This window comes from Schistocerca americana, chromosome 3 (assembly GCF_021461395.2).
Source record: "Schistocerca americana isolate TAMUIC-IGC-003095 chromosome 3, iqSchAmer2.1, whole genome shotgun sequence".
NCBI lineage: Eukaryota > Metazoa > Arthropoda > Insecta > Orthoptera > Acrididae > Schistocerca > Schistocerca americana.
Window position 1 is genome coordinate 707,645,881 of NC_060121.1, and position 24,846 is coordinate 707,670,726.

A 24,846-nucleotide genomic window follows, 5' to 3' on the forward strand; every position below is an offset into this window, starting at 1 on the left:
AGGAGGAGCACGTTTGGCTAGCAAACATGAATTGAGCGATTTGCAAGGCACTGTTATCTGCAAGAAGGAATGCATGAAATTGGCAAATGAATAAGACTGGTTCAAATACTATCGACAGAAATTTTATTTCTGTTGTCAACTAGTATTAATTAGATGTGTGGGAGTAGGGGGATATTTCCCTTGCACCATACATCTACATACACGTTGCGTCTGATGTGGCCTAGTTTTGCGTACAAAGAACTGTCTAGTTGTCAGTTTTTTCAGTGAACGAATGTGGTAGGGAGGAGAGAGATTAGTGTTAGATGCAGAGCAGTGCGGGCAGTTGTGTGTCGGACGTTGTATGTCGGACGGTGAGTCGCCGACAGGAATTAGGCGTGCTGCCATCTGTCGGCAGGTGAGGTAATGAAGCAGCTTGAATGGTGACAGAAATGATGAAAATAGTTAACTAAAGAGTAATAGCGACGACATTTGGCAGACACGTGTTTCAGCGTTGACAGTTAGTTTGGGGTGTGTGCTTGCATGACACTGGAAGTCTGTTGACGGTAGAGAAGTAGACAAGACGGAAAGAATTTTCCGCGTTCTCGCGGAGAAGTAATAGAGAAGCAGCCATAAGTATTGAAGTGAGGGCGTTGATCGGCACTCTGGTTTCCCTTCAAAACGAATAAATCTTTCGCCTTTTACTAAAGATTTCCGTGGAGGGGAACATTAAATGAGTCTATAAGGTATTTTTCGTAGTGCTCGGCTATTGCTGAGCCATAATCACAAGTGAAAACGTAATGTAAGTAGCAAGAGGTAGATTGTGTTGTGTGAATGAAGGGCGTGGAGTAGCGGATGACGTTGGATCAGGCAGATATTTGTTTTTTTAAAATTTGAAATTGTAATAGGCCGTGTCGTAGTATAATGAAACAAGTACATTTGCCCTGAAATGGCGTACAGTGTGTTAGACGATTGTGTAAAGACAGAGAGGGAGCTACAGGACTACCTGGAAACACTTGGTGAACCCTTTCCGTACCTCAGTTCTAGATGATTTGAGAGTGTTTACTTGCACTGCAGTTGCACAACAGCATATAAACTGATATTTTGAAGTGAATGATGAATGATAGGCTTTGTAAGAAATACTGGTATGTGATTAGTAGATTATGTTTTGAAACCCAAAATTATTTTTACCACAGAAGTTTGTGATTTGTAGGTATGATGTGAGTGAGCTTTGGGCCGAAGATGGTGGTTAGTTGGGCAGGATGAGTATTTAAATGGTTTTCAATAGAGTGGATATTAGTGACACTGGCTTGTTGCCATAATGTGTTTGTTCATAACAGTGTACTCAGTTGTGTAGAAGATTTAGGTGAGAAAGAGACAGTTGTTGAATATGACATAAATAGCTAGAAATGAAGTAAGTAGTAATTTCCTGCTAGGTGTAGTTTGGGTATGGTGTGTCTCAGTGAGAGATAAATCTTGAAATTGAAGGGTTGTTCCTAGCTACAGTCTTGGAAACTATGTATCTGCTGTTGACTCCAATGTTTTCAAGATTACTTGTGTACAAAATTGGGCAGACTTTGCAGTTTCTTCTTCAGTAAATCAGTGGAAGGTGGTGCAGATAATGGTAAAAATGTTCAGTGCCTCCTGTGAGTTGTTGATGCTGCTTGTCTTTTAAGTAAAATTGATAGGGGCTCTTGATTGACCCAGCCATACACAGAGCTGGTGCATACTTGTCTTGAGAAGACTTTGGTCAGTAAATGATGAAATACCAACACAGTGCTCACAACAAAGCTCCTTTCCCTGCATTCTAGTTTCCCTCGGGTATAGAGTGACATGATATTGGCAGAGGATGTGCAGATAATCACTTTGATCAGGCTGTTTGTCTTTTTAATGCTCTTTTACCAGAATCCATGCATAGTGATAACTGTGTTCTCTGGTGGAACACGATGAGAACATTGTGTGAAGTGCACAGAAGTAGCTATTTGAGTATGTATGAAAATGTGAGGTAACCACTGTTACTCGTAAATTTCTGTGGAATTAAGTTTTCTGTATGTGTGTGTGTGTGTGTGTGTGTGTGTGTGTGTGTGTGTGTGTGTGTGTGTGTGTGTGTGTGTGTGAGGTTCAAGTTGGTAGTTTATATGTTGCAAGCGAAAGAAGCTTTTTAGTAAACTGAGGCACTAGCATTAGTTTCCTGTTCACTGTGACAAGGAAGCTAGTATAAAAAGTAGTTTGTGGTTTTGCTTGCAAAGAAGTGCTCATGGGATGAAAGCACTGCTTGGGATTATTCTGAGATGATGGGGGGATTGCTAAACATGTAGCATTTTAGTAAGGAGCTTGTCGGAGTAGTTGTATAGTTGTAAAATTATTTGTTATTTTATGAGAAATTTCTGTATTCATAGCACATGGGCCATCATAGTTGAAGCATACAGATTGGCATGGTATGCGTAGGTCTGTAAAATGTCCTGACAGTGATGTTCATAGAGACTTGTTGTATACTTTGATTCTTCATCTGTTTAACAGTAGACATAAGAAATGTATTAGTGGAGCAAGTAGCTGTGAAATTACTGGTGTATGATTGATAGTATGGACGTGGCGCTGAATTGAAGTGTTTGTTCAGCTGTGGGTGTTTTCATAATTGCCATGTGAGGAAAAGCAATACTCGTGATAGGCGAAAAGAGATACAGAGAGAAACACATTTGTTGCGAGTATTGTATGTCAGCAGCTCCAAGGGCGGGTATCAAGTAAGACGCAAAGTGAAACGAAAGAGGAAGTATGCATGAAAGAGGCCAAATATCGACAAGAGTTCGCACTGTTAGAGTGAGGTGAATGAGCTAGTGCTGTGCGAAAAATTTCGAAGAGAGAGGCGGTTTTAAAGAAAGCACAAGAGTCCTATGAATGCCCTCTTGTGTGTTTCTCTTTCAGTGGCTATTTGGCGTGTCTGCTTGCGCCGTAGAATGCTACTGTATGTGCCCCAGGCCGCCATCTAGCGGCCGGAGGTGCAAGCGGTGTTTACATACAGTCTCGCCTGAGGCAATGGTCTCTCATTTCGGAACGCAAGAAGCACTGGTAGCGCACAAAATAGCTGAGCGAGATCATGGCGGCCAAGTAAGAGTAGAAGTAGGTTCTTTGCAGAATGTCGGAGCTTGTAAATCGCGAAATGTGAAGAGTGTGTCGTATTCTCGTAGGGCGTGTTGACGGTCTCGTGGCATAAGTAGCGAGCGGTGATAGCTTGCAAGCAAGATCATACTTCACAGGATCATTTCTGTAGTATGTCTTCAACTCTCTCTAGTTCAAAGCTGGAGTAGACGTAACCACGATGATGAGTGGTAGCACTCTCCCTGAGCGTGAGGCTTGCGATCGAGATTCATCGCATCTTGGTTGTAATCGATGATCGTTCACCACATTCTGAGGGATGTGGGAAGGGAATAGCGCTTTCCGAGTGGTGGTTTTATTATATAGATCAGAAGCGTAAGTCATACCTTTGGTATCGGGACCCGCGTCGTTGCAGAAATGTCGCTGCAGCTTGTGGAAGGACTTTGATTGCGACATGTCATGAAAGCCTTGTGGAAGTTTCTCGAGTGTCACGGGGACGAGCCATTTGATTTGGCCTGCTCCAAGTGCTAGGCTTGGATGACAACGACGTACTTTTGAGTTACAAGACTGAGTGAGCAACACAAGAAGAGTGCAATTGATGACGATAAAAAGCTGACACACAACACAATGTTGATAATCACCACTAATCCATGATGTACGAAACATTTAGGAGGAGCACGTTTGGCTAGCAAACATGTATTGAGCGATTTGCAAGGCACTGTTATCTGCAAGAAGGAATGCATGAAATTGGCAAATGAATAAGACTGGTTCAAATACTATCGACAGAAATTTTATTTCTGTTGTCAACTAGTATTAATTAGATGTGTGGGAGTAGGGGGATATTTCTCTTGCACCATACATCTACATACACGTTGCGTCTGATGTGGCCTAGTTTTGCGTACAAAGAACTGTCTAGTTGTCAGTTTTTTCAGTGAACGAATGTGGTAGGGAGGAGAGAGATTAGTGTTAGATGCAGAGCAGTGCGGGCAGTTGTGTGTCGGGCGTTGTATGTCGGACGGTGAGTCGCCGACAGGAATTAGGCGTGCTGCCATCTGTCGGCAGGTGAGGTAATGAAGCAGCTTGAATGGTGACAGAAATGATGAAAATAGTTAACTAAAGAGTAATAGCGACGACATTTGGCAGACACGTGTTTCAGCGTTGACAGTTAGTTTGGGGTGTGTGCTTGCATGACACTGGAAGTCTGTTGACGGTAGAGAAGTAGACAAGACGGAAAGAATTTTCCGCGTTCTCGCGGAGAAGTAATAGAGAAGCAGCCATAAGTATTGAAGTGAGGGCGTTGATCGGCACTCTGGTTTCCCTTCAAAACGAATAAATCTTTCGCCTTTTACTAAAGATTTCCGTGGAGGGGAACATTAAATGAGTCTATAAGGTATTTTTCGTAGTGCTCGGCTATTGCTGAGCCATAATCACAAGTGAAAACGTAATGTAAGTAGCAAGAGGTAGATTGTGTTGTGTGAATGAAGGGCGTGGAGTAGCGGATGACGTTGGATCAGGCAGATATTTGTTTTTTTAAAATTTGAAATTGTAATAGGCCGTGTCGTAGTATAATGAAACAAGTACATTTGCCCTGAAATGGCGTACAGTGTGTTAGACGATTGTGTAAAGACAGAGAGGGAGCTACAGGACTACCTGGAAACACTTGGTGAACCCTTTCCGTACCTCAGTTCTAGATGATTTGAGAGTGTTTACTTGCACTGCAGTGGCACAACAGCATATAAACTGATATTTTGAAGTGAATGATGAATGATAGGCTTTGTAAGAAATACTGGTATGTGATTAGTAGATTATGTTTTGAAACCCAAAATTATTTTTACCACAGGAGTTTGTGATTTGTAGGTATGATGTGAGTGAGCTTTGGGCCGAAGATGGTGGTTAGTTGGGCAGGATGAGTATTTAAATGGTTTTCAATAGAGTGGATATTAGTGACACTGGCTTGTTGCCATAATGTGTTTGTTCATAACGGTGTACTCAGTTGTGTAGAAGATTTAGGTGAGAAAGAGACAGTTGTTGAATATGACATAAATAGCTAGAAATGAAGTAAGTAGTAATTTCCTGCTAGGTGTAGTTTGGGTATGGTGTGTCTCAGTGAGAGATAAATCTTGAAATTGAAGGGTTGTTCCTAGCTACAGTCTTGGAAACTATGTATCTGCTGTTGACTCCAATGTTTTCAAGATTACTTGTGTACAAAATTGGGCAGACTTTGCAGTTTCTTCTTCAGTAAATCAGTGGAAGGTGGTGCAGATAATGGTAAAAATGTTCAGTGCCTCCTGTGAGTTGTTGATGCTGCTTGTCTTTTAAGTAAAATTGATAGGGGCTCTTGATTGACCCAGCCATACACAGAGCTGGTGCATACTTGGCTTGAGAAGACTTTGGTCAGTAAATGATGAAATACCAACACAGTGCTCACAACAAAGCTCCTTTCCCTGCATTCTAGTTTCCCTCGGGTATAGAGTGACATGATATTGGCAGAGGATGTGCAGATAATCACTTTGATCAGGCTGTTTGTTTTTTTAATGCTCTTTTACCAGAATCCATGCATAGTGATAACTGTGTTCTCTGGTGGAACACGATGAGAACATTGTGTGAAGTGCACAGAAGTAGCTATTTGAGTATGTATGAAAATGTGAGGTAACCACTGTTACTCCTAAATTTCTGTGGAATGAAGTTTTCTGTATGTGTGTGTGTGTGTGTGTGTGTGTGTGTGTGTGTGTGTGTGTGTGAGGTTCAAGTTGGTAGTTTATATGTATCAAGCGAAAGAAGCTTTTTAGTAAACTGAGGCACTAGCATTAGTTTCCTGTTCACTGTGACAAGGAAGCTAGTATAAAAAGTAGTTTGTGGTTTTGCTTGCAAAGAAGTGCTCATGGGATGAAAGCACTGCTTGGGATTATTCTGAGATGATGGGGGGATTGCTAAACATGTAGCATTTTAGTAAGGAGCTTGTCGGAGTAGTTGTATAGTTGTAAAATTATTTGTTATTTTATGAGAAATTTCTGTATTCATAGCACATGGGCCATCATAGTTGAAGCATACAGATTGGCATGGTATGCGTAGGTCTGTAAAATGTCCTGACAGTGATGTTCATAGAGACTTGTTGTATACTTTGATTCTTCATCTGTTTAACAGTAGACATAAGAAATGTATTAGTGGAGCAAGTAGCTGTGAAATTACTGGTGTATGATTGATAGTATGGACGTGGCGCTGAATTGAAGTGTTTGTTCAGCTGTGGGTGTTTTCATAATTGCCATGTGAGGAAAAGCAATACTCGTGATAGGCGAAAAGAGATACAGAGAGAAACACATTTGTTGCGAGTATTGTATGTCAGCAGCTCCAAGGGCGGGTATCAAGTAAGACGCAAAGTGAAACGAAAGAGGAAGTATGCATGAAAGAGGCCAAATATCGACAAGAGTTCGCACTGTTAGAGTGAGGTGAATGAGCTAGTGCTGTGCGAAAAATTTCGAAGAGAGAGGTGGTTTTAAAGAAAGCACAAGAGTCCTATGAATGCCCTCTTGTGTGTTTCTCTTTCAGTGGCTATTTGGCATGTCTGCTTGCGCCGTAGAATGCTACTGTATGTGCCCCAGGCCGCCATCTAGCGGCCGGAGGTGCAAGCGGTGTTTACATACAGTCTCGCCTGAGGCAATGGTCTCTCATTTCGGAACGCAAGAAGCACTGGTAGCGCACAAAATAGCTGAGCGAGATCATGGCGGCCAAGTAAGAGTAGAAGTAGGTTCTTTGCAGAATGTCGGAGCTTGTAAATCGCGAAATGTGAAGAGTGTGTCGTATTCTCGTAGGGCGTGTTGACGGTCTCGTGGCATAAGTAGCGAGCGGTGATAGCTTGCAAGCAAGATCATACTTCACAGGATCATTCCTGTAGTATGTCTTCAACTCTCTCTAGTTCAAAGCTGGAGTAGACGTAACCACGATGATGAGTGGTAGCACTCTCCCTGAGCGTGAGGCTTGCGATCGAGATTCATCGCATCTTGGTTGTAATCGATGATCGTTCACCACATTCTGAGGGATGTGGGAAGGGAATAGCGCTTTCCGAGTGGTGGTTTTATTATATAGATCAGAAGCGTAAGTCATACCTTTGGTATCGGGACCCGCGTCGTTGCAGAAATGTCGCTGCAGGTTGTGGAAGGACTTTGATTGCGACATGTCATGAAAGCCTTGTGGAAGTTTCTCGAGTGTCACGGGGACGAGCCATTTGATTTGGCCTGCTCCAAGTGCTAGGCTTGGATGACAACGACGTACTTTTGAGTTACAAGACTGAGTGAGCAACACAAGAAGAGTGCAATTGATGACGATAAAAAGCTGACACACAACACAGTGTTGATAATCACCACTAATGCATGATGTACGAAACATTTAGGAGGAGCACGTTTGGCTAGCAAACATGAATTGAGCGATTTGCAAGGCACTGTTATCTGCAAGAAGGAATGCATGAAATTGGCAAATGAATAAGACTGGTTCGAATACTATCGACAGAAATTTTATTTCTGTTGTCAACTAGTATTAATTAGATGTGTGGGAGTAGGGGGATATTTCCCTTGCACCATACATCTACATACACGTTGCGTCTGATGTGGCCTAGTTTTGCGTACAAAGAACTGTCTAGTTGTCAGTTTTTTTCAGTGAACGAATGTGGTAGGGAGGAGAGAGATTAGTGTTAGATGCAGAGCAGTGCGGGCAGTTGTGTGTCGGACGTTGTATGTCGGACGGTGAGTCGCCGACAGGAATTAGGCGTGCTGCCATCTGTCGGCAGGTGAGGTAATGAAGCAGCTTGAATGGTGACAGAAATGATGAAAATAGTTAACTAAAGAGTAATAGCGACGGCATTTGGCAGACACGTGTTTCAGCGTTGACAGTTAGTTTGGGGTGTGTGCTTGCATGACACTGGAAGTCTGTTGACGGTAGAGAAGTAGACAAGACGGAAAGAATTTTCCGCGTTCTCGCGGAGAAGTAATAGAGAAGCAGCCATAAGTATTGAAGTGAGGGCGTTGATCGGCACTCTGGTTTCCCTTCAAAACGAATAAATCTTTCGCCTTTTACTAAAGATTTCCGTGGAGGGGAACATTAAATGAGTCTATAAGGTATTTTTCGTAGTGCTCGGCTATTGCTGAGCCATAATCACAAGTGAAAACGTAATGTAAGTAGCAAGAGGTAGATTGTGTTGTGTGAATGAAGGGCGTGGAGTAGCGGATGACGTTGGATCAGGCAGATATTTGTTTTTTTAAAATTTGAAATTGTAATAGGCCGTGTCGTAGTATAATGAAACAAGTACATTTGCCCTGAAATGGCGTACAGTGTGTTAGACGATTGTGTAAAGACAGAGAGGGAGCTACAGGACTACCTGGAAACACTTGGTGAACCCTTTCCGTACCTCAGTTCTAGATGATTTGAGAGTGTTTACTTGCACTGCAGTTGCACAACAGCATATAAACTGATATTTTGAAGTGAATGATGAATGATAGGCTTTGTAAGAAATACTGGTATGTGATTAGTAGATTATGTTTTGAAACCCAAAATTATTTTTACCACAGAAGTTTGTGATTTGTAGGTATGATGTGAGTGAGCTTTGGGCCGAAGATGGTGGTTAGTTGGGCAGGATGAGTATTTAAATGGTTTTCAATAGAGTGGATATTAGTGACACTGGCTTGTTGCCATAATGTGTTTGTTCATAACAGTGTACTCAGTTGTGTAGAAGATTTAGGTGAGAAAGAGACAGTTGTTGAATATGACATAAATAGCTAGAAATGAAGTAAGTAGTAATTTCCTGCTAGGTGTAGTTTGGGTATGGTGTGTCTCAGTGAGAGATAAATCTTGAAATTGAAGGGTTGTTCCTAGCTACAGTCTTGGAAACTATGTATCTGCTGTTGACTCCAATGTTTTCAAGATTACTTGTGTACAAAATTGGGCAGACTTTGCAGTTTCTTCTTCAGTAAATCAGTGGAAGGTGGTGCAGATAATGGTAAAAATGTTCAGTGCCTCCTGTGAGTTGTTGATGCTGCTTGTCTTTTAAGTAAAATTGATAGGGGCTCTTGATTGACCCAGCCATACACAGAGCTGGTGCATACTTGGCTTGAGAAGACTTTGGTCAGTAAATGATGAAATACCAACACAGTGCTCACAACAAAGCTCCTTTCCCTGCATTCTAGTTTCCCTCGGGTATAGAGTGACATGATATTGGCAGAGGATGTGCAGATAATCACTTTGATCAGGCTGTTTGTTTTTTTAATGCTCTTTTACCAGAATCCATGCATAGTGATAACTGTGTTCTCTGGTGGAACACGATGAGAACATTGTGTGAAGTGCACAGAAGTAGCTATTTGAGTATGTATGAAAATGTGAGGTAACCACTGTTACTCCTAAATTTCTGTGGAATTAAGTTTTCTGTATGTGTGTGTGTGTGTGTGTGTGTGAGGTTCAAGTTGGTAGTTTATATGTTGCAAGCGGAAAAAGCTTTTTAGTAAACTGAGGCACTAGCATTAGTTTCCTGTTCACTGTGACAAGGAAGCTAGTATAAAAAGTAGTTTGTGGTTTTGCTTGCAAAGAAGTGCTCATGGGATGAAAGCACTGCTTGGGATTATTCTGAGATGATGGGGGGATTGCTAAACATGTAGCATTTTAGTAAGGAGCTTGTCGGAGTAGTTGTATAGTTGTAAAATTATTTCTTATTTTATGAGAAATTTCTGTATTCATAGCACATGGGCCATCATAGTTGAAGCATACAGATTGGCATGGTATGCGTAGGTCTGTAAAATGTCCTGACAGTGATGTTCATAGAGACTTGTTGTATACTTTGATTCTTCATCTGTTTAACAGTAGACAAAAGAAATGTATTAGTGGAGCAAGTAGCTGTGAAATTACTGGTGTATGATTGATAGTATGGACGTGGCGCTGAATTGAAGTGTTTGTTCAGCTGTGGGTGTTTTCATAATTGCCATGTGAGGAAAAGCAATACTCGTGATAGGCGAAAAGAGATACAGAGAGAAACACATTTGTTGCGAGTATTGTATGTCAGCAGCTCCAAGGGCGGGTATCAAGTAAGACGCAAAGTGAAACGAAAGAGGAAGTATGCATGAAAGAGGCCAAATATCGACAAGAGTTCGCACTGTTAGAGTGAGGTGAATGAGCTAGTGCTGTGCGAAAAATTTCGAAGAGAGAGGCGGTTTTAAAGAAAGCACAAGAGTCCTATGAATGCCCTCTTGTGTGTTTCTCTTTCAGTGGCTATTTGGCGTGTCTGCTTGCGCCGTAGAATGCTACTGTATGTGCCCCAGGCCGCCATCTAGCGGCCGGAGGTGCAAGCGGTGTTTACATACAGTCTCGCCTGAGGCAATGGTCTCTCATTTCGGAACGCAAGAAGCACTGGTAGCGCACAAAATAGCTGAGCGAGATCATGGCGGCCAAGTAAGAGTAGAAGTAGGTTCTTTGCAGAATGTCGGAGCTTGTAAATCGCGAAATGTGAAGAGTGTGTCGTATTCTCGTAGGGCGTGTTGACGGTCTCGTGGCATAAGTAGCGAGCGGTGATAGCTTGCAAGCAAGATCATACTTCACAGGATCATTTCTGTAGTATGTCTTCAACTCTCTCTAGTTCAAAGCTGGAGTAGACGTAACCACGATGATGAGTGGTAGCACTCTCCCTGAGCGTGAGGCTTGCGATCGAGATTCATCGCATCTTGGTTGTAATCGATGATCGTTCACCACATTCTGAGGGATGTGGGAAGGGAATAGCGCTTTCCGAGTGGTGGTTTTATTATATAGATCAGAAGCGTAAGTCATACCTTTGGTATCGGGACCCGCGTCGTTGCAGAAATGTCGCTGCAGGTTGTGGAAGGACTTTGATTGCGACATGTCATGAAAGCCTTGTGGAAGTTTCTCGAGTGTCACGGGGACGAGCCATTTGATTTGGCCTGCTCCAAGTGCTAGGCTTGGATGACAACGACGTACTTTTGAGTTACAAGACTGAGTGAGCAACACAAGAAGAGTGCAATTGATGACGATAAAAAGCTGACACACAACACAGTGTTGATAATCACCACTAATGCATGATGTACGAAACATTTAGGAGGAGCACGTTTGGCTAGCAAACATGAATTGAGCGATTTGCAAGGCACTGTTATCTGCAAGAAGGAATGCATGAAATTGGCAAATGAATAAGACTGGTTCGAATACTATCGACAGAAATTTTATTTCTGTTGTCAACTAGTATTAATTAGATGTGTGGGAGTAGGGGGATATTTCCCTTGCACCATACATCTACATACACGTTGCGTCTGATGTGGCCTAGTTTTGCGTACAAAGAACTGTCTAGTTGTCAGTTTTTTTCAGTGAACGAATGTGGTAGGGAGGAGAGAGATTAGTGTTAGATGCAGAGCAGTGCGGGCAGTTGTGTGTCGGACGTTGTATGTCGGACGGTGAGTCGCCGACAGGAATTAGGCGTGCTGCCATCTGTCGGCAGGTGAGGTAATGAAGCAGCTTGAATGGTGACAGAAATGATGAAAATAGTTAACTAAAGAGTAATAGCGACGACATTTGGCAGACACGTGTTTCAGCGTTGACAGTTAGTTTGGGGTGTGTGCTTGCATGACACTGGAAGTCTGTTGACGGTAGAGAAGTAGACAAGACGGAAAGAATTTTCCGCGTTCTCGCGGAGAAGTAATAGAGAAGCAGCCATAAGTATTGAAGTGAGGGCGTTGATCGGCACTCTGGTTTCCCTTCAAAACGAATAAATCTTTCGCCTTTTACTAAAGATTTCCGTGGAGGGGAACATTAAATGAGTCTATAAGGTATTTTTCGTAGTGCTCGGCTATTGCTGAGCCATAATCACAAGTGAAAACGTAATGTAAGTAGCAAGAGGTAGATTGTGTTGTGTGAATGAAGGGCGTGGAGTAGCGGATGACGTTGGATCAGGCAGATATTTGTTTTTTTAAAATTTGAAATTGTAATAGGCCGTGTCGTAGTATAATGAAACAAGTACATTTGCCCTGAAATGGCGTACAGTGTGTTAGACGATTGTGTAAAGACAGAGAGGGAGCTACAGGACTACCTGGAAACACTTGGTGAACCCTTTCCGTACCTCAGTTCTAGATGATTTGAGAGTGTTTACTTGCACTGCAGTTGCACAACAGCATATAAACTGATATTTTGAAGTGAATGATGAATGATAGGCTTTGTAAGAAATACTGGTATGTGATTAGTAGATTATGTTTTGAAACCCAAAATTATTTTTACCACAGAAGTTTGTGATTTGTAGGTATGATGTGAGTGAGCTTTGGGCCGAAGATGGTGGTTAGTTGGGCAGGATGAGTATTTAAATGGTTTTCAATAGAGTGGATATTAGTGACACTGGCTTGTTGCCATAATGTGTTTGTTCATAACAGTGTGCTCAGTTGTGTAGAAGATTTAGGTGAGAAAGAGACAGTTGTTGAATATGACATAAATAGCTAGAAATGAAGTAAGTAGTAATTTCCTGCTAGGTGTAGTTTGGGTATGGTGTGTCTCAGTGAGAGATAAATCTTGAAATTGAAGGGTTGTTCCTAGCTACAGTCTTGGAAACTATGTATCTGCTGTTGACTCCAATGTTTTCAAGATTACTTGTGTACAAAATTGGGCAGACTTTGCAGTTTCTTCTTCAGTAAATCAGTGGAAGGTGGTGCAGATAATGGTAAAAATGTTCAGTGCCTCCTGTGAGTTGTTGATGCTGCTTGTCTTTTAAGTAAAATTGATAGGGGCTCTTGATTGACCCAGCCATACACAGAGCTGGTGCATACTTGGCTTGAGAAGACTTTGGTCAGTAAATGATGAAATACCAACACAGTGCTCACAACAAAGCTCCTTTCCCTGCATTCTAGTTTCCCTCGGGTATAGAGTGACATGATATTGGCAGAGGATGTGCAGATAATCACTTTGATCAGGCTGTTTGTTTTTTTAATGCTCTTTTACCAGAATCCATGCATAGTGATAACTGTGTTCTCTGGTGGAACACGATGAGAACATTGTGTGAAGTGCACAGAAGTAGCTATTTGAGTATGTATGAAAATGTGAGGTAACCACTGTTACTCCTAAATTTCTGTGGAATTAAGTTTTCTGTATGTGTGTGTGTGTGTGTGTGTGTGTGTGTGTGTGTGTGTGAGGTTCAAGTTGGTACTTTATATGTTGCAAGCGGAAAAAGCTTTTTAGTAAACTGAGGCACTAGCATTAGTTTCCTGTTCACTGTGACAAGGAAGCTAGTATAAAAAGTAGTTTGTGGTTTTGCTTGCAAAGAAGTGCTCATGGGATGAAAGCACTGCTTGGGATTATTCTGAGATGATGGGGGGATTGCTAAACATGTAGCATTTTAGTAAGGAGCTTGTCGGAGTAGTTGTATAGTTGTAAAATTATTTGTTATTTTATGAGAAATTTCTGTATTCATAGCACATGGGCCATCATAGTTGAAGCATACAGATTGGCATGGTATGCGTAGGTCTGTAAAATGTCCTGACAGTGATGTTCATAGAGACTTGTTGTATACTTTGATTCTTCATCTGTTTAACAGTAGACAAAAGAAATGTATTAGTGGAGCAAGTAGCTGTGAAATTACTGGTGTATGATTGATAGTATGGACGTGGCGCTGAATTGAAGTGTTTGTTCAGCTGTGGGTGTTTTCATAATTGCCATGTGAGGAAAAGCAATACTCGTGATAGGCGAAAAGAGATACAGAGAGAAACACATTTGTTGCGAGTATTGTATGTCAGCAGCTCCAAGGGCGGGTATCAAGTAAGACGCAAAGTGAAACGAAAGAGGAAGTATGCATGAAAGAGGCCAAATATCGACAAGAGTTCGCACTGTTAGAGTGAGGTGAATGAGCTAGTGCTGTGCGAAAAATTTCGAAGAGAGAGGCGGTTTTAAAGAAAGCACAAGAGTCCTATGAATGCCCTCTTGTGTGTTTCTCTTTCAGTGGCTATTTGGCGTGTCTGCTTGCGCCGTAGAATGCTACTGTATGTGCCCCAGGCCGCCATCTAGCGGCCGGAGGTGCAAGCGGTGTTTACATACAGTCTCGCCTGAGGCAATGGTCTCTCATTTCGGAACGCAAGAAGCACTGGTAGCGCACAAAATAGCTGAGCGAGATCATGGCGGCCAAGTAAGAGTAGAAGTAGGTTCTTTGCAGAATGTCGGAGCTTGTAAATCGCGAAATGTGAAGAGTGTGTCGTATTCTCGTAGGGCGTGTTGACGGTCTCGTGGCATAAGTAGCGAGCGGTGATAGCTTGCAAGCAAGATCATACTTCACAGGATCATTTCTGTAGTATGTCTTCAACTCTCTCTAGTTCAAAGCTGGAGTAGACGTAACCACGATGATGAGTGGTAGCACTCTCCCTGAGCGTGAGGCTTGCGATCGAGATTCATCGCATCTTGGTTGTAATCGATGATCGTTCACCACATTCTGAGGGATGTGGGAAGGGAATAGCGCTTTCCGAGTGGTGGTTTTATTATATAGATCAGAAGCGTAAGTCATACCTTTGGTATCGGGACCCGCGTCGTTGCAGAAATGTCGCTGCAGGTTGTGGAAGGACTTTGATTGCGACATGTCATGAAAGCCTTGTGGAAGTTTCTCGAGTGTCACGGGGACGAGCCATTTGATTTGGCCTGCTCCAAGTGCTAGGCTTGGATGACAACGACGTACTTTTGAGTTACAAGACTGAGTGAGCAACACAAGAAGAGTGCAATTGATGACGATAAAAAGCTGACACACAACACAGTGTTGATAATCACCACTAATGCATGATGTACGAAACATTTAGGAGGAGCACGTTTGGCTAGCAAACATGAATTGAGCGATTTGCAAGGCACTGTTATCTGCAAGAAGGAATGCATGAAATTGGCAAATGAATAAGACTGGTTCGAATACTATCGACAGAAATTTTATTTCTGTTGTCAACTAGTATTAATTAGATGTGTGGGAGTAGGGGGATATTTCCCTTGCACCATACATCTACATACACGTTGCGTCTGATGTGGCCTAGTTTTGCGTACAAAGAACTGTCTAGTTGTCAGTTTTTTTCAGTGAACGAATGTGGTAGGGAGGAGAGAGATTAGTGTTAGATGCAGAGCAGTGCGGGCAGTTGTGTGTCGGACGTTGTATGTCGGACGGTGAGTCGCCGACAGGAATTAGGCGTGCTGCCATCTGTCGGCAGGTGAGGTAATGAAGCAGCTTGAATGGTGACAGAAATGATGAAAATAGTTAACTAAAGAGTAATAGCGACGACATTTGGCAGACACGTGTTTCAGCGTTGACAGTTAGTTTGGGGTGTGTGCTTGCATGACACTGGAAGTCTGTTGACGGTAGAGAAGTAGACAAGACGGAAAGAATTTTCCGCGTTCTCGCGGAGAAGTAATAGAGAAGCAGCCATAAGTATTGAAGTGAGGGCGTTGATCGGCACTCTGGTTTCCCTTCAAAACGAATAAATCTTTCGCCTTTTACTAAAGATTTCCGTGGAGGGGAACATTAAATGAGTCTATAAGGTATTTTTCGTAGTGCTCGGCTATTGCTGAGCCATAATCACAAGTGAAAACGTAATGTAAGTAGCAAGAGGTAGATTGTGTTGTGTGAATGAAGGGCGTGGAGTAGCGGATGACGTTGGATCAGGCAGATATTTGTTTTTTTAAAATTTGAAATTGTAATAGGCCGTGTCGTAGTATAATGAAACAAGTACATTTGCCCTGAAATGGCGTACAGTGTGTTAGACGATTGTGTAAAGACAGAGAGGGAGCTACAGGACTACCTGGAAACACTTGGTGAACCCTTTCCGTACCTCAGTTCTAGATGATTTGAGAGTGTTTACTTGCACTGCAGTTGCACAACAGCATATAAACTGATATTTTGAAGTGAATGATGAATGATAGGCTTTGTAAGAAATACTGGTATGTGATTAGTAGATTATGTTTTGAAACCCAAAATTATTTTTACCACAGAAGTTTGTGATTTGTAGGTATGATGTGAGTGAGCTTTGGGCCGAAGATGGTGGTTAGTTGGGCAGGATGAGTATTTAAATGGTTTTCAATAGAGTGGATATTAGTGACACTGGCTTGTTGCCATAATGTGTTTGTTCATAACAGTGTACTCAGTTGTGTAGAAGATTTAGGTGAGAAAGAGACAGTTGTTGAATATGACATAAATAGCTAGAAATGAAGTAAGTAGTAATTTCCTGCTAGGTGTAGTTTGGGTATGGTGTGTCTCAGTGAGAGATAAATCTTGAAATTGAAGGGTTGTTCCTAGCTACAGTCTTGGAAACTATGTATCTGCTGTTGACTCCAATGTTTTCAAGATTACTTGTGTACAAAATTGGGCAGACTTTGCAGTTTCTTCTTCAGTAAATCAGTGGAAGGTGGTGCAGATAATGGTAAAAATGTTCAGTGCCTCCTGTGAGTTGTTGATGCTGCTTGTCTTTTAAGTAAAATTGATAGGGGCTCTTGATTGACCCAGCCATACACAGAGCTGGTGCATACTTGGCTTGAGAAGACTTTGGTCAGTAAATGATGAAATACCAACACAATGCTCACAACAAAGCTCCTTTCCCTGCATTCTAGTTTCCCTCGGGTATAGAGTGACATGATATTGGCAGAGGATGTGCAGATAATCACTTTGATCAGGCTGTTTGTCTTTTTAATGCTCTTTTACCAGAATCCATGCATAGTGATAACTGTGTTCTCTGGTGGAACACGATGAGAACATTGTGTGAAGTGCACAGAAGTAGCTATTTGAGTATGTATGAAAATGTGAGGTAACCACTGTTACTCCTAAATTTCTGTGGAATTAAGTTTTCTGTATGTGTGTGTGTGTGTGTGTGTGTGTGTGTGTGTGTGAGGTTCAAGTTGGTAGTTTATATGTTGCAAGCGAAAGAAGCTTTTTAGTAAACTGAGGCACTAGCATTAGTTTCCTGTTCACTGTGACAAGGAAGCTAGTATAAAAAGTAGTTTGTGGTTTTGCTTGCAAAGAAGTGCTCATGGGATGAAAGCACTGCTTGGGATTATTCTGAGATGATGGGGGGATTGCTAAACATGTAGCATTTTAGTAAGGAGCTTGTCGGAGTAGTTGTATAGTTGTAAAATTATTTGTTATTTTATGAGAAATTTCTGTATTCATAGCACATGGGCCATCATAGTTGAAGCATACAGATTGGCATGGTATGCGTAGGTCTGTAAAATGTCCTGACAGTGATGTTCATAGAGACTTGATGTATACTTTGATTCTTCATCTGTTTAACAGTAGACATAAGAAATGTATTAGTGGAGCAAGTAGCTGTGAAATTACTGGTGTATGATTGATAGTATGGACGTGGCGCTGAATTGAAGTGTTTGTTCAGCTGTGGGTGTTTTCATAATTGCCATGTGAGGAAAAGCAATACTCGTGATAGGCGAAAAGAGATACAGAGAGAAACACATTTGTTGCGAGTATTGTATGTCAGCAGCTCCAAGGGCGGGTATCAAGTAAGACGCAAAGTGAAACGAAAGAGGAAGTATGCATGAAAGAGGCCAAATATCGACAAGAGTTCGCACTGTTAGAGTGAGGTGAATGAGCTAGTGCTGTGCGAAAAATTTCGAAGAGAGAGGCGGTTTTAAAGAAAGCACAAGAGTCCTATGAATGCCCTCTTGTGTGTTTCTCTTTCAGTGGCTATTTGGCGTGTCTGCTTGCGCCGTAGAATGCTACTGTATGTGCCCCAGGCCGCCATCTAGCGGCCGGAGGTGCAAGCGGTGTTTACATACAGTCTGGCCTGAGGCAATGGTCTCTCATTTCGGAACGCAAGAAGCACTGGTAGCGCACAAAATAGCTGAGCGAGATCATGGCGGCCAAGTAAGAGTAGAAGTAGGTTCTTTGCAGAATGTCGGAGCTTGTAAATCGCGAAATGTGAAGAGTTTGTCGTATTCTCGTAGGGCGTGTTGACGGTCTCGTGGCATAAGTAGCGAGCGGTGATAGCTTGCAAGCAAGATCATACTTCACAGGATCATTTCTGTAGTATGTCTTCAACTCTCTCTAGTTCAAAGCTGGAGTAGACGTAACCACGATGATGAGAGGTAGCACTCTCCCTGAGCGTGAGGCTTGCGATCGAGATTCATCGCATCTTGGTTGTAATCGATGATCGTTCACCACATTCTGAGGGATGTGGGAAGGGAATAGCGCTTTCCGAGTGGTGGTTTTATTATATAGATCAGAAGCGTAAGTCATACCTTTGGTATCGGGACCCGCGTCGTTGCAGAAATGTCGCTGCAGGTTGTGGAAGGACTTTGATTGCGACATGTCATGAAAGCCTTGTGGAAGTTTCTCGAGTGTCACGGGGACGAGCCATTTGATTTGGCCTGCTCCAAGTGCTAGGCTTGGATGACAACGACGTACTTTTGAGTTACAAGACTGAGTGAGCAACACAAGAAGAGTGCAATTGATGACGATAAAAAGCTGACACACAACACAGTGTTGATAATCACCACTAATGCATGATGTACGAAACATTTAGGAGGAGCACGTTTGGCTAGCAAACATGAATTGAGCGATTTGCAAGGCACTGTTATCTGCAAGAAGGAATGCATGAAATTGGCAAATGAATAAGACTGGTTCGAATACTATCGACAGAAATTTTATTTCTGTTGTCAACTAGTATTAATTAGATGTGTGGGAGTAGGGGGATATTTCCCTTGCACCATACATCTACATACACGTTGCGTCTGATGTGGCCTAGTTTTGCGTACAAAGAACTGTCTAGTTGTCAGTTTTTTTCAGTGAACGAATGTGGTAGGGAGGAGAGAGATTAGTGTTAGATGCAGAGCAGTGCGGGCAGTTGTGTGTCGGACGTTGTATGTCGGACGGTGAGTCGCCGACAGGAATTAGGCGTGCTGCCATCTGTCGGCAGGTGAGGTAATGAAGCAGCTTGAATGGTGACAGAAATGATGAAAATAGTTAACTAAAGAGTAATAGCGACGGCATTTGGCAGACACGTGTTTCAGCGTTGACAGTTAGTTTGGGGTGTGTGCTTGCATGACATTGGAAGTCTGTTGACGGTAGAGAAGTAGACAAGACGGAAAGAATTTTCCGCGTTCTCGCGGAGAAGTAATAGAGAAGCAGCCATAAGTATTGAAGTGAGGGCGTTGATCGGCACTCTGGTTTCCCTTCAAAACGAATAAATCTTTCGCCTTTTACTAAAGATTTCCGTGGAGGGGAACATTAAATGAGTCTATAAGGTATTTTTCGTAGTGCTCGGCTATTGCTGAGCCATAATCACAAGTGAAAACGTAATGTAAGTAGCAAGAGGTAGATTGTGTTGTGTGAATGAAGGGCTTGGAGTAGCGGATGACGTTGGATCAGGCAGATATTTGTTTTTTTAAAATTTGAAATTGTAATAGGCCGTGTCGTAGTATAATGAAACAAGTACATTTGCCCTGAAATGGCGTACAGTGTGTTAGACGATTGTGTAAAGACTGAGAGGGAGCTACAGGACTACCTGGAAACACTTGGTGAACCCTTTCCGTACCTCAGTTCTAGATGATTTGAGAGTGTTTACTTGCACTGCAGTTGCACAACAGCATATAAACTGATATTTTGAAGTGAATGATGAATGATAGGCTTTGTAAGAAATACTGGTATGTGATTAGTAGATTATGTTTTGAAACCCAAAATTATTTTTACCACAGAAGTTTGTGATTTGTAGGTATGATGTGAGTGAGCTTTGGGCCGAAGATGGTGGTTAGTTGGGCAGGATGAGTATTTAAATGGTTTTCAATAGAGTGGATATTAGTGACACTGGCTTGTTGCCATAATGTGTTTGTTCATAACAGTGTACTCAGTTGTGTAGAAGATTTAGGTGAGAAAGAGACAGTTGTTGAATATGACATAAATAGCTAGAAATGAAGTAAGTAGTAATTTCCTGCTAGGTGTAGTTTGGGTATGGTGTGTCTCAGTGAGAGATAAATCTTGAAATTGAAGGGTTGTTCCTAGCTACAGTCTTGGAAACTATGTATCTGCTGTTGACTCCAATGTTTTCAAGATTACTTGTGTACAAAATTGGGCAGACTTTGCAGTTTCTTCTTCAGTAAATCAGTGGAAGGTGGTGCAGATAATGGTAAAAATGTTCAGTGCCTCCTGTGAGTTGTTGATGCTGCTTGTCTTTTAAGTAAAATTGATAGGGGCTCTTGATTGACCCAGCCATACACAGAGCTGGTGCATACTTGGCTTGAGAAGACTTTGGTCAGTAAATGATGAAATACCAACACAGTGCTCACAACAAAGCTCCTTTCCCTGCATTCTAGTTTCCCTCGGGTATAGAGTGACATGATATTGGCAGAGGATGTGCAGATAATCACTTTGATCAGGCTGTTTGTTTTTTTAATGCTCTTTTACCAGAATCCATGCATAGTGATAACTGTGTTCTCTGGTGGAACGCGATGAGAACATTGTGTGAAGTGCACAGAAGTAGCTATTTGAGTATGTATGAAAATGTGAGGTAACCACTGTTACTCCTAAATTTCTGTGGAATTAAGTTTTCTGTATGTGTGTGTGTGTGTGTGTGTGTGTGTGTGTGTGTGTGTGTGTGTGTGTGTGAGGTTCAAGTTGGTAGTTTATATGTTGCAAGCGGAAAAAGCTTTTTAGTAAACTGAGGCACTAGCATTAGTTTCCTGTTCACTGTGACAAGGAAGCTAGTATAAAAAGTAGTTTGTGGTTTTGCTTGCAAAGAAGTGCTCATGGGATGAAAGCACTGCTTGGGATTATTCTGAGATGATGGGGGGATTGCTAAACATGTAGCATTTTAGTAAGGAGCTTGTCGGAGTAGTTGTATAGTTGTAAAATTATTTATTATTTTATGAGAAATTTCTGTATTCATAGCACATGGGCCATCATAGTTGAAGCATACAGATTGGCATAATATGCGTAGGTCTGTAAAATGTCCTGACAGTGATGTTCATAGAGACTTGATGTATACTTTGATTCTTCATCTGTTTAACAGTAGACATAAGAAATGTATTAGTGGAGCAAGTAGCTGTGAAATTAGTGGTGTATGATTGATAGTATGGACGTGGCGCTGAATTGAAGTGTTTGTTCAGCTGTGGGTGTTTTCATAATTGCCATGTGAGGAAAAGCAATACTCGTGATAGGCGAAAAGAGATACAGAGAGAAACACATTTGTTGCGAATATTGTATGTCAGCAGCTCCAAGGGCGGGTATCAAGTAAGACGCAAAGTGAAACGAAAGAGGAAGTATGCATGAAAGAGGCCAAATATCGACAAGAGTTCGCACTGTTAGAGTGAGGTGAATGAGCTAGTGCTGTGCGAAAAATTTCGAAGAGAGAGGCGGTTTTAAAGAAAGCACAAGAGTCCTATGAATGCCCTCTTGTGTGTTTCTCTTTCAGTGGCTATTTGGCGTGTCTGCTTGCGCCGTAGAATGCTACTGTATGTGCCCCAGGCCGCCATCTAGCGGCCGGAGGTGCAAGCGGTGTTTACATACAGTCTCGCCTGAGGCAATGGTCTCTCATTTCGGAACGCAAGAAGCACTGGTAGCGCACAAAATAGCTGAGCGAGATCATGGCGGCCAAGTAAGAGTAGAAGTAGGTTCTTTGCAGAATGTCGGAGCTTGTAAATCGCGAAATGTGAAGAGTGTGTCGTATTCTCGTAGGGCGTGTTGACGGTCTCGTGGCATAAGTAGCGAGCGGTGATAGCTTGCAAGCAAGATCATACTTCACAGGATCATTTCTGTAGTATGTCTTCAACTCTCTCTAGTTCAAAGCTGGAGTAGACGTAACCACGATGATGAGTGGTAGCACTCTCCCTGAGCGTGAGGCTTGCGATCGAGATTCATCGCATCTTGGTTGTAATCGATGATCGTTCACCACATTCTGAGGGATGTGGGAAGGGAATAGCGCTTTCCGAGTGGTGGTTTTATTATATAGATCAGAAGCGTAAGTCATACCTTTGGTATCGGGACCCGCGTCGTTGCAGAAATGTCGCTGCAGGTTGTGGAAGGACTTTGATTGCGACATGTCATGAAAGCCTTGTGGAAGTTTCTCGAGTGTCACGGGGACGAGCCATTTGATTTGGCCTGCTCCAAGTGCTAGGCTTGGATGACAACGACGTACTTTTGAGTTACAAGACTGAGTGAGCAACACAAGAAGAGTGCAATTGATGACGATAAAAAGCTGACACACAACACAGTGTTGATAATCACCACTAATGCATGATGTACGAAACATTTAGGAGGAGCACGTTTGGCTAGCAAACATGAATTGAGCGATTTGCAAGGCACTGTTATCTGCAAGAAGGAATGCATGAAATTGGCAAATGAATAAGACTGGTTCGAATACTATCGACAGAAATTTTATTTCTGTTGTCAACTAGTATTAATTAGATGTGTGGGAGTAGGGGGATATTTCCCTTGCACCATACATCTACATACACGTTGCGTCTGATGTGGCCTAGTTTTGCGTACAAAGAACTGTCTAGTTGTCAGCTTTTTTCAGTGAACGAATGTGGTAGGGAGGAGAGAGATTAGTGTTAGATGCAGAGCAGTGCGGGCAGTTGTGTGTCGGACGTTGTATGTCGGACGGTGAGTCGCCGACAGGAATTAGGCGTGCTGCCATCTGTCGGCAGGTGAGGTAATGAAGCAGCTTGAATGGTGACAGAAATGATGAAAATAGTTAACTAAAGAGTAATAGCGACGGCATTTGGCAGACACGTGTTTCAGCGTTGACAGTTAGTTTGGGGTGTGTGCTTGCATGACACTGGAAGTCTGTTGACGGTAGAGAAGTAGACAAGACGGAAAGAATTTTCCGCGTTCTCGCGGAGAAGTAATAGAGAAGCAGCCATAAGTATTGAAGTGAGGGCGTTGATCGGCACTCTGGTTTCCCTTCAAAACGAATAAATCTTTCGCCTTTTACTAAAGATTTCCGTGGAGGGGAACATTAAATGAGTCTATAAGGTATTTTTCGTAGTGCTCGGCTATTGCTGAGCCATAATCACAAGTGAAAACGTAATGTAAGTAGCAAGAGGTAGATTGTGTTGTGTGAATGAAGGGCGTGGAGTAGCGGATGACGTTGGATCAGGCAGATATTTGTTTTTTTAAAATTTGAAATTGTAATAGGCCGTGTCGTAGTATAATGAAACAAGTACATTTGCCCTGAAATGGCGTACAGTGTGTTAGACGATTGTGTAAAGACAGAGAGGGAGCTACAGGACTACCTGGAAACACTTGGTGAACCCTTTCCGTACCTGAGTTCTAGATGATTTGAGAGTGTTTACTTGCACTGCAGTTGCACAACAGCATATAAACTGATATTTTGAAGTGAATGATGAATGATAGGCTTTGTAAGAAATACTGGTATGTGATTAGTAGATTATGTTTTGAAACCCAAAATTATTTTTACCACAGAAGTTTGTGATTTGTAGGTATGATGTGAGTGAGCTTTGGGCCGAAGATGGTGGTTAGTTGGGCAGGATGAGTATTTAAATGGTTTTCAATAGAGTGGATATTAGTGACACTGGCTTGTTGCCATAATGTGTTTGTTCATAACAGTGTACTCAGTTGTGTAGAAGATTTAGGTGAGAAAGAGACAGTTGTTGAATATGACATAAATAGCTAGAAATGAAGTAAGTAGTAATTTCCTGCTAGGTGTAGTTTGGGTATGGTGTGTCTCAGTGAGAGATAAATCTTGAAATTGAAGGGTTGTTCCTAGCTACAGTCTTGGAAACTATGTATCTGCTGTTGACTCCAATGTTTTCAAGATTACTTGTGTACAAAATTGGGCAGACTTTGCAGTTTCTTCTTCAGTAAATCAGTGGAAGGTGGTGCAGATAATGGTAAAAATGTTCAGTGCCTCCTGTGAGTTGTTGATGCTGCTTGTCTTTTAAGTAAAATTGATAGGGGCTCTTGATTGACCCAGCCATACACAGAGCTGGTGCATACTTGGCTTGAGAAGACTTTGGTCAGTAAATGATGAAATACCAACACAGTGCTCACAACAAAGCTCCTTTACCTGCATTCTAGTTTCCCTCGGGTATAGAGTGACATGATATTGGCAGAGGATGTGCAGATAATCACTTTGATCAGGCTGTTTGTTTTTTTAATGCTCTTTTACCAGAATCCATGCATAGTGATAACTGTGTTCTCTGGTGGAACACGATGAGAACATTGTGTGAAGTGCACAGAAGTAGCTATTTGAGTATGTATGAAAATGTGAGGTAACCACTGTTACTCCTAAATTTCTGTGGAATTAAGTTTTCTGTATGTGTGTGTGTGTGTGTGTGTGTGTGTGTGTGTGTGTGTGTGTGTGTGTGTGTGTGTGTGTGTGAGGTTCAAGTTGGTAGTTTATATGTTGCAAGCGGAAAAAGCTTTTTAGTAAACTGAGGCACTAGCATTAGTTTCCTGTTCACTGTGACAAGGAAGCTAGTATAAAAAGTAGTTTGTGGTTTTGCTTGCAAAGAAGTGCTCATGGGATGAAAGCACTGCTTGGGATTATTCTGAGATGATGGGGGGATTGCTAAACATGTAGCATTTTAGTAAGGAGCTTGTCGGAGTAGTTGTATAGTTGTAAAATTATTTGTTATTTTATGAGAAATTTCTGTATTCATAGCACATGGGCCATCATAGTTGAAGCATACAGATTGGCATGGTATGCGTAGGTCTGTAAAATGTCCTGACAGTGATGTTCATAGAGACTTGTTGTATACTTTGATTCTTCATCTGTTTAACAGTAGACAAAAGAAATGTATTAGTGGAGCAAGTAGCTGTGAAATTACTGGTGTATGATT

At 42.0% G+C, this 24,846-nt stretch overlaps 13 non-coding genes across 13 annotated transcripts; all 13 read left to right on the plus strand.

Moving 5' to 3' along the window:
- Positions 1–636: 636 nt before the first annotated feature.
- Positions 637–755, plus strand: LOC124608637. The gene has a single exon (XR_006979250.1). It is a non-coding gene; the product is annotated as a U5 spliceosomal RNA (small nuclear RNA).
- A 2,458-nt stretch (positions 756–3,213) lies between these two features.
- Positions 3,214–3,420, plus strand: LOC124608457. Its single transcript, XR_006979094.1, has one exon. It is a non-coding gene; the product is annotated as a small nucleolar RNA U3 (small nucleolar RNA).
- Positions 3,421–4,373: 953 nt separating this feature from the next.
- LOC124608638 lies at positions 4,374–4,492 on the plus strand. The gene has a single exon (XR_006979251.1). It is a non-coding gene; the product is annotated as a U5 spliceosomal RNA (small nuclear RNA).
- A 2,438-nt stretch (positions 4,493–6,930) lies between these two features.
- LOC124608535 lies at positions 6,931–7,137 on the plus strand. The gene has a single exon (XR_006979162.1). It is a non-coding gene; the product is annotated as a small nucleolar RNA U3 (small nucleolar RNA).
- Positions 7,138–8,091: 954 nt separating this feature from the next.
- LOC124608640 lies at positions 8,092–8,210 on the plus strand. Its single transcript, XR_006979252.1, has one exon. It is a non-coding gene; the product is annotated as a U5 spliceosomal RNA (small nuclear RNA).
- A 2,416-nt stretch (positions 8,211–10,626) lies between these two features.
- LOC124608458 lies at positions 10,627–10,833 on the plus strand. Its single transcript, XR_006979095.1, has one exon. It is a non-coding gene; the product is annotated as a small nucleolar RNA U3 (small nucleolar RNA).
- Positions 10,834–11,787: 954 nt separating this feature from the next.
- Positions 11,788–11,906, plus strand: LOC124608641. The gene has a single exon (XR_006979253.1). It is a non-coding gene; the product is annotated as a U5 spliceosomal RNA (small nuclear RNA).
- A 2,432-nt stretch (positions 11,907–14,338) lies between these two features.
- Positions 14,339–14,545, plus strand: LOC124608459. Its single transcript, XR_006979096.1, has one exon. It is a non-coding gene; the product is annotated as a small nucleolar RNA U3 (small nucleolar RNA).
- Positions 14,546–15,499: 954 nt separating this feature from the next.
- On the plus strand, positions 15,500–15,618 carry LOC124608642. Its single transcript, XR_006979254.1, has one exon. It is a non-coding gene; the product is annotated as a U5 spliceosomal RNA (small nuclear RNA).
- A 2,428-nt stretch (positions 15,619–18,046) lies between these two features.
- On the plus strand, positions 18,047–18,253 carry LOC124608416. The gene has a single exon (XR_006979060.1). It is a non-coding gene; the product is annotated as a small nucleolar RNA U3 (small nucleolar RNA).
- A 954-nt stretch (positions 18,254–19,207) lies between these two features.
- LOC124608643 lies at positions 19,208–19,326 on the plus strand. The gene has a single exon (XR_006979255.1). It is a non-coding gene; the product is annotated as a U5 spliceosomal RNA (small nuclear RNA).
- Positions 19,327–21,770: 2,444 nt separating this feature from the next.
- On the plus strand, positions 21,771–21,977 carry LOC124608460. Its single transcript, XR_006979097.1, has one exon. It is a non-coding gene; the product is annotated as a small nucleolar RNA U3 (small nucleolar RNA).
- Positions 21,978–22,931: 954 nt separating this feature from the next.
- Positions 22,932–23,050, plus strand: LOC124608644. Its single transcript, XR_006979256.1, has one exon. It is a non-coding gene; the product is annotated as a U5 spliceosomal RNA (small nuclear RNA).
- Positions 23,051–24,846: the final 1,796 nt, after the last annotated feature.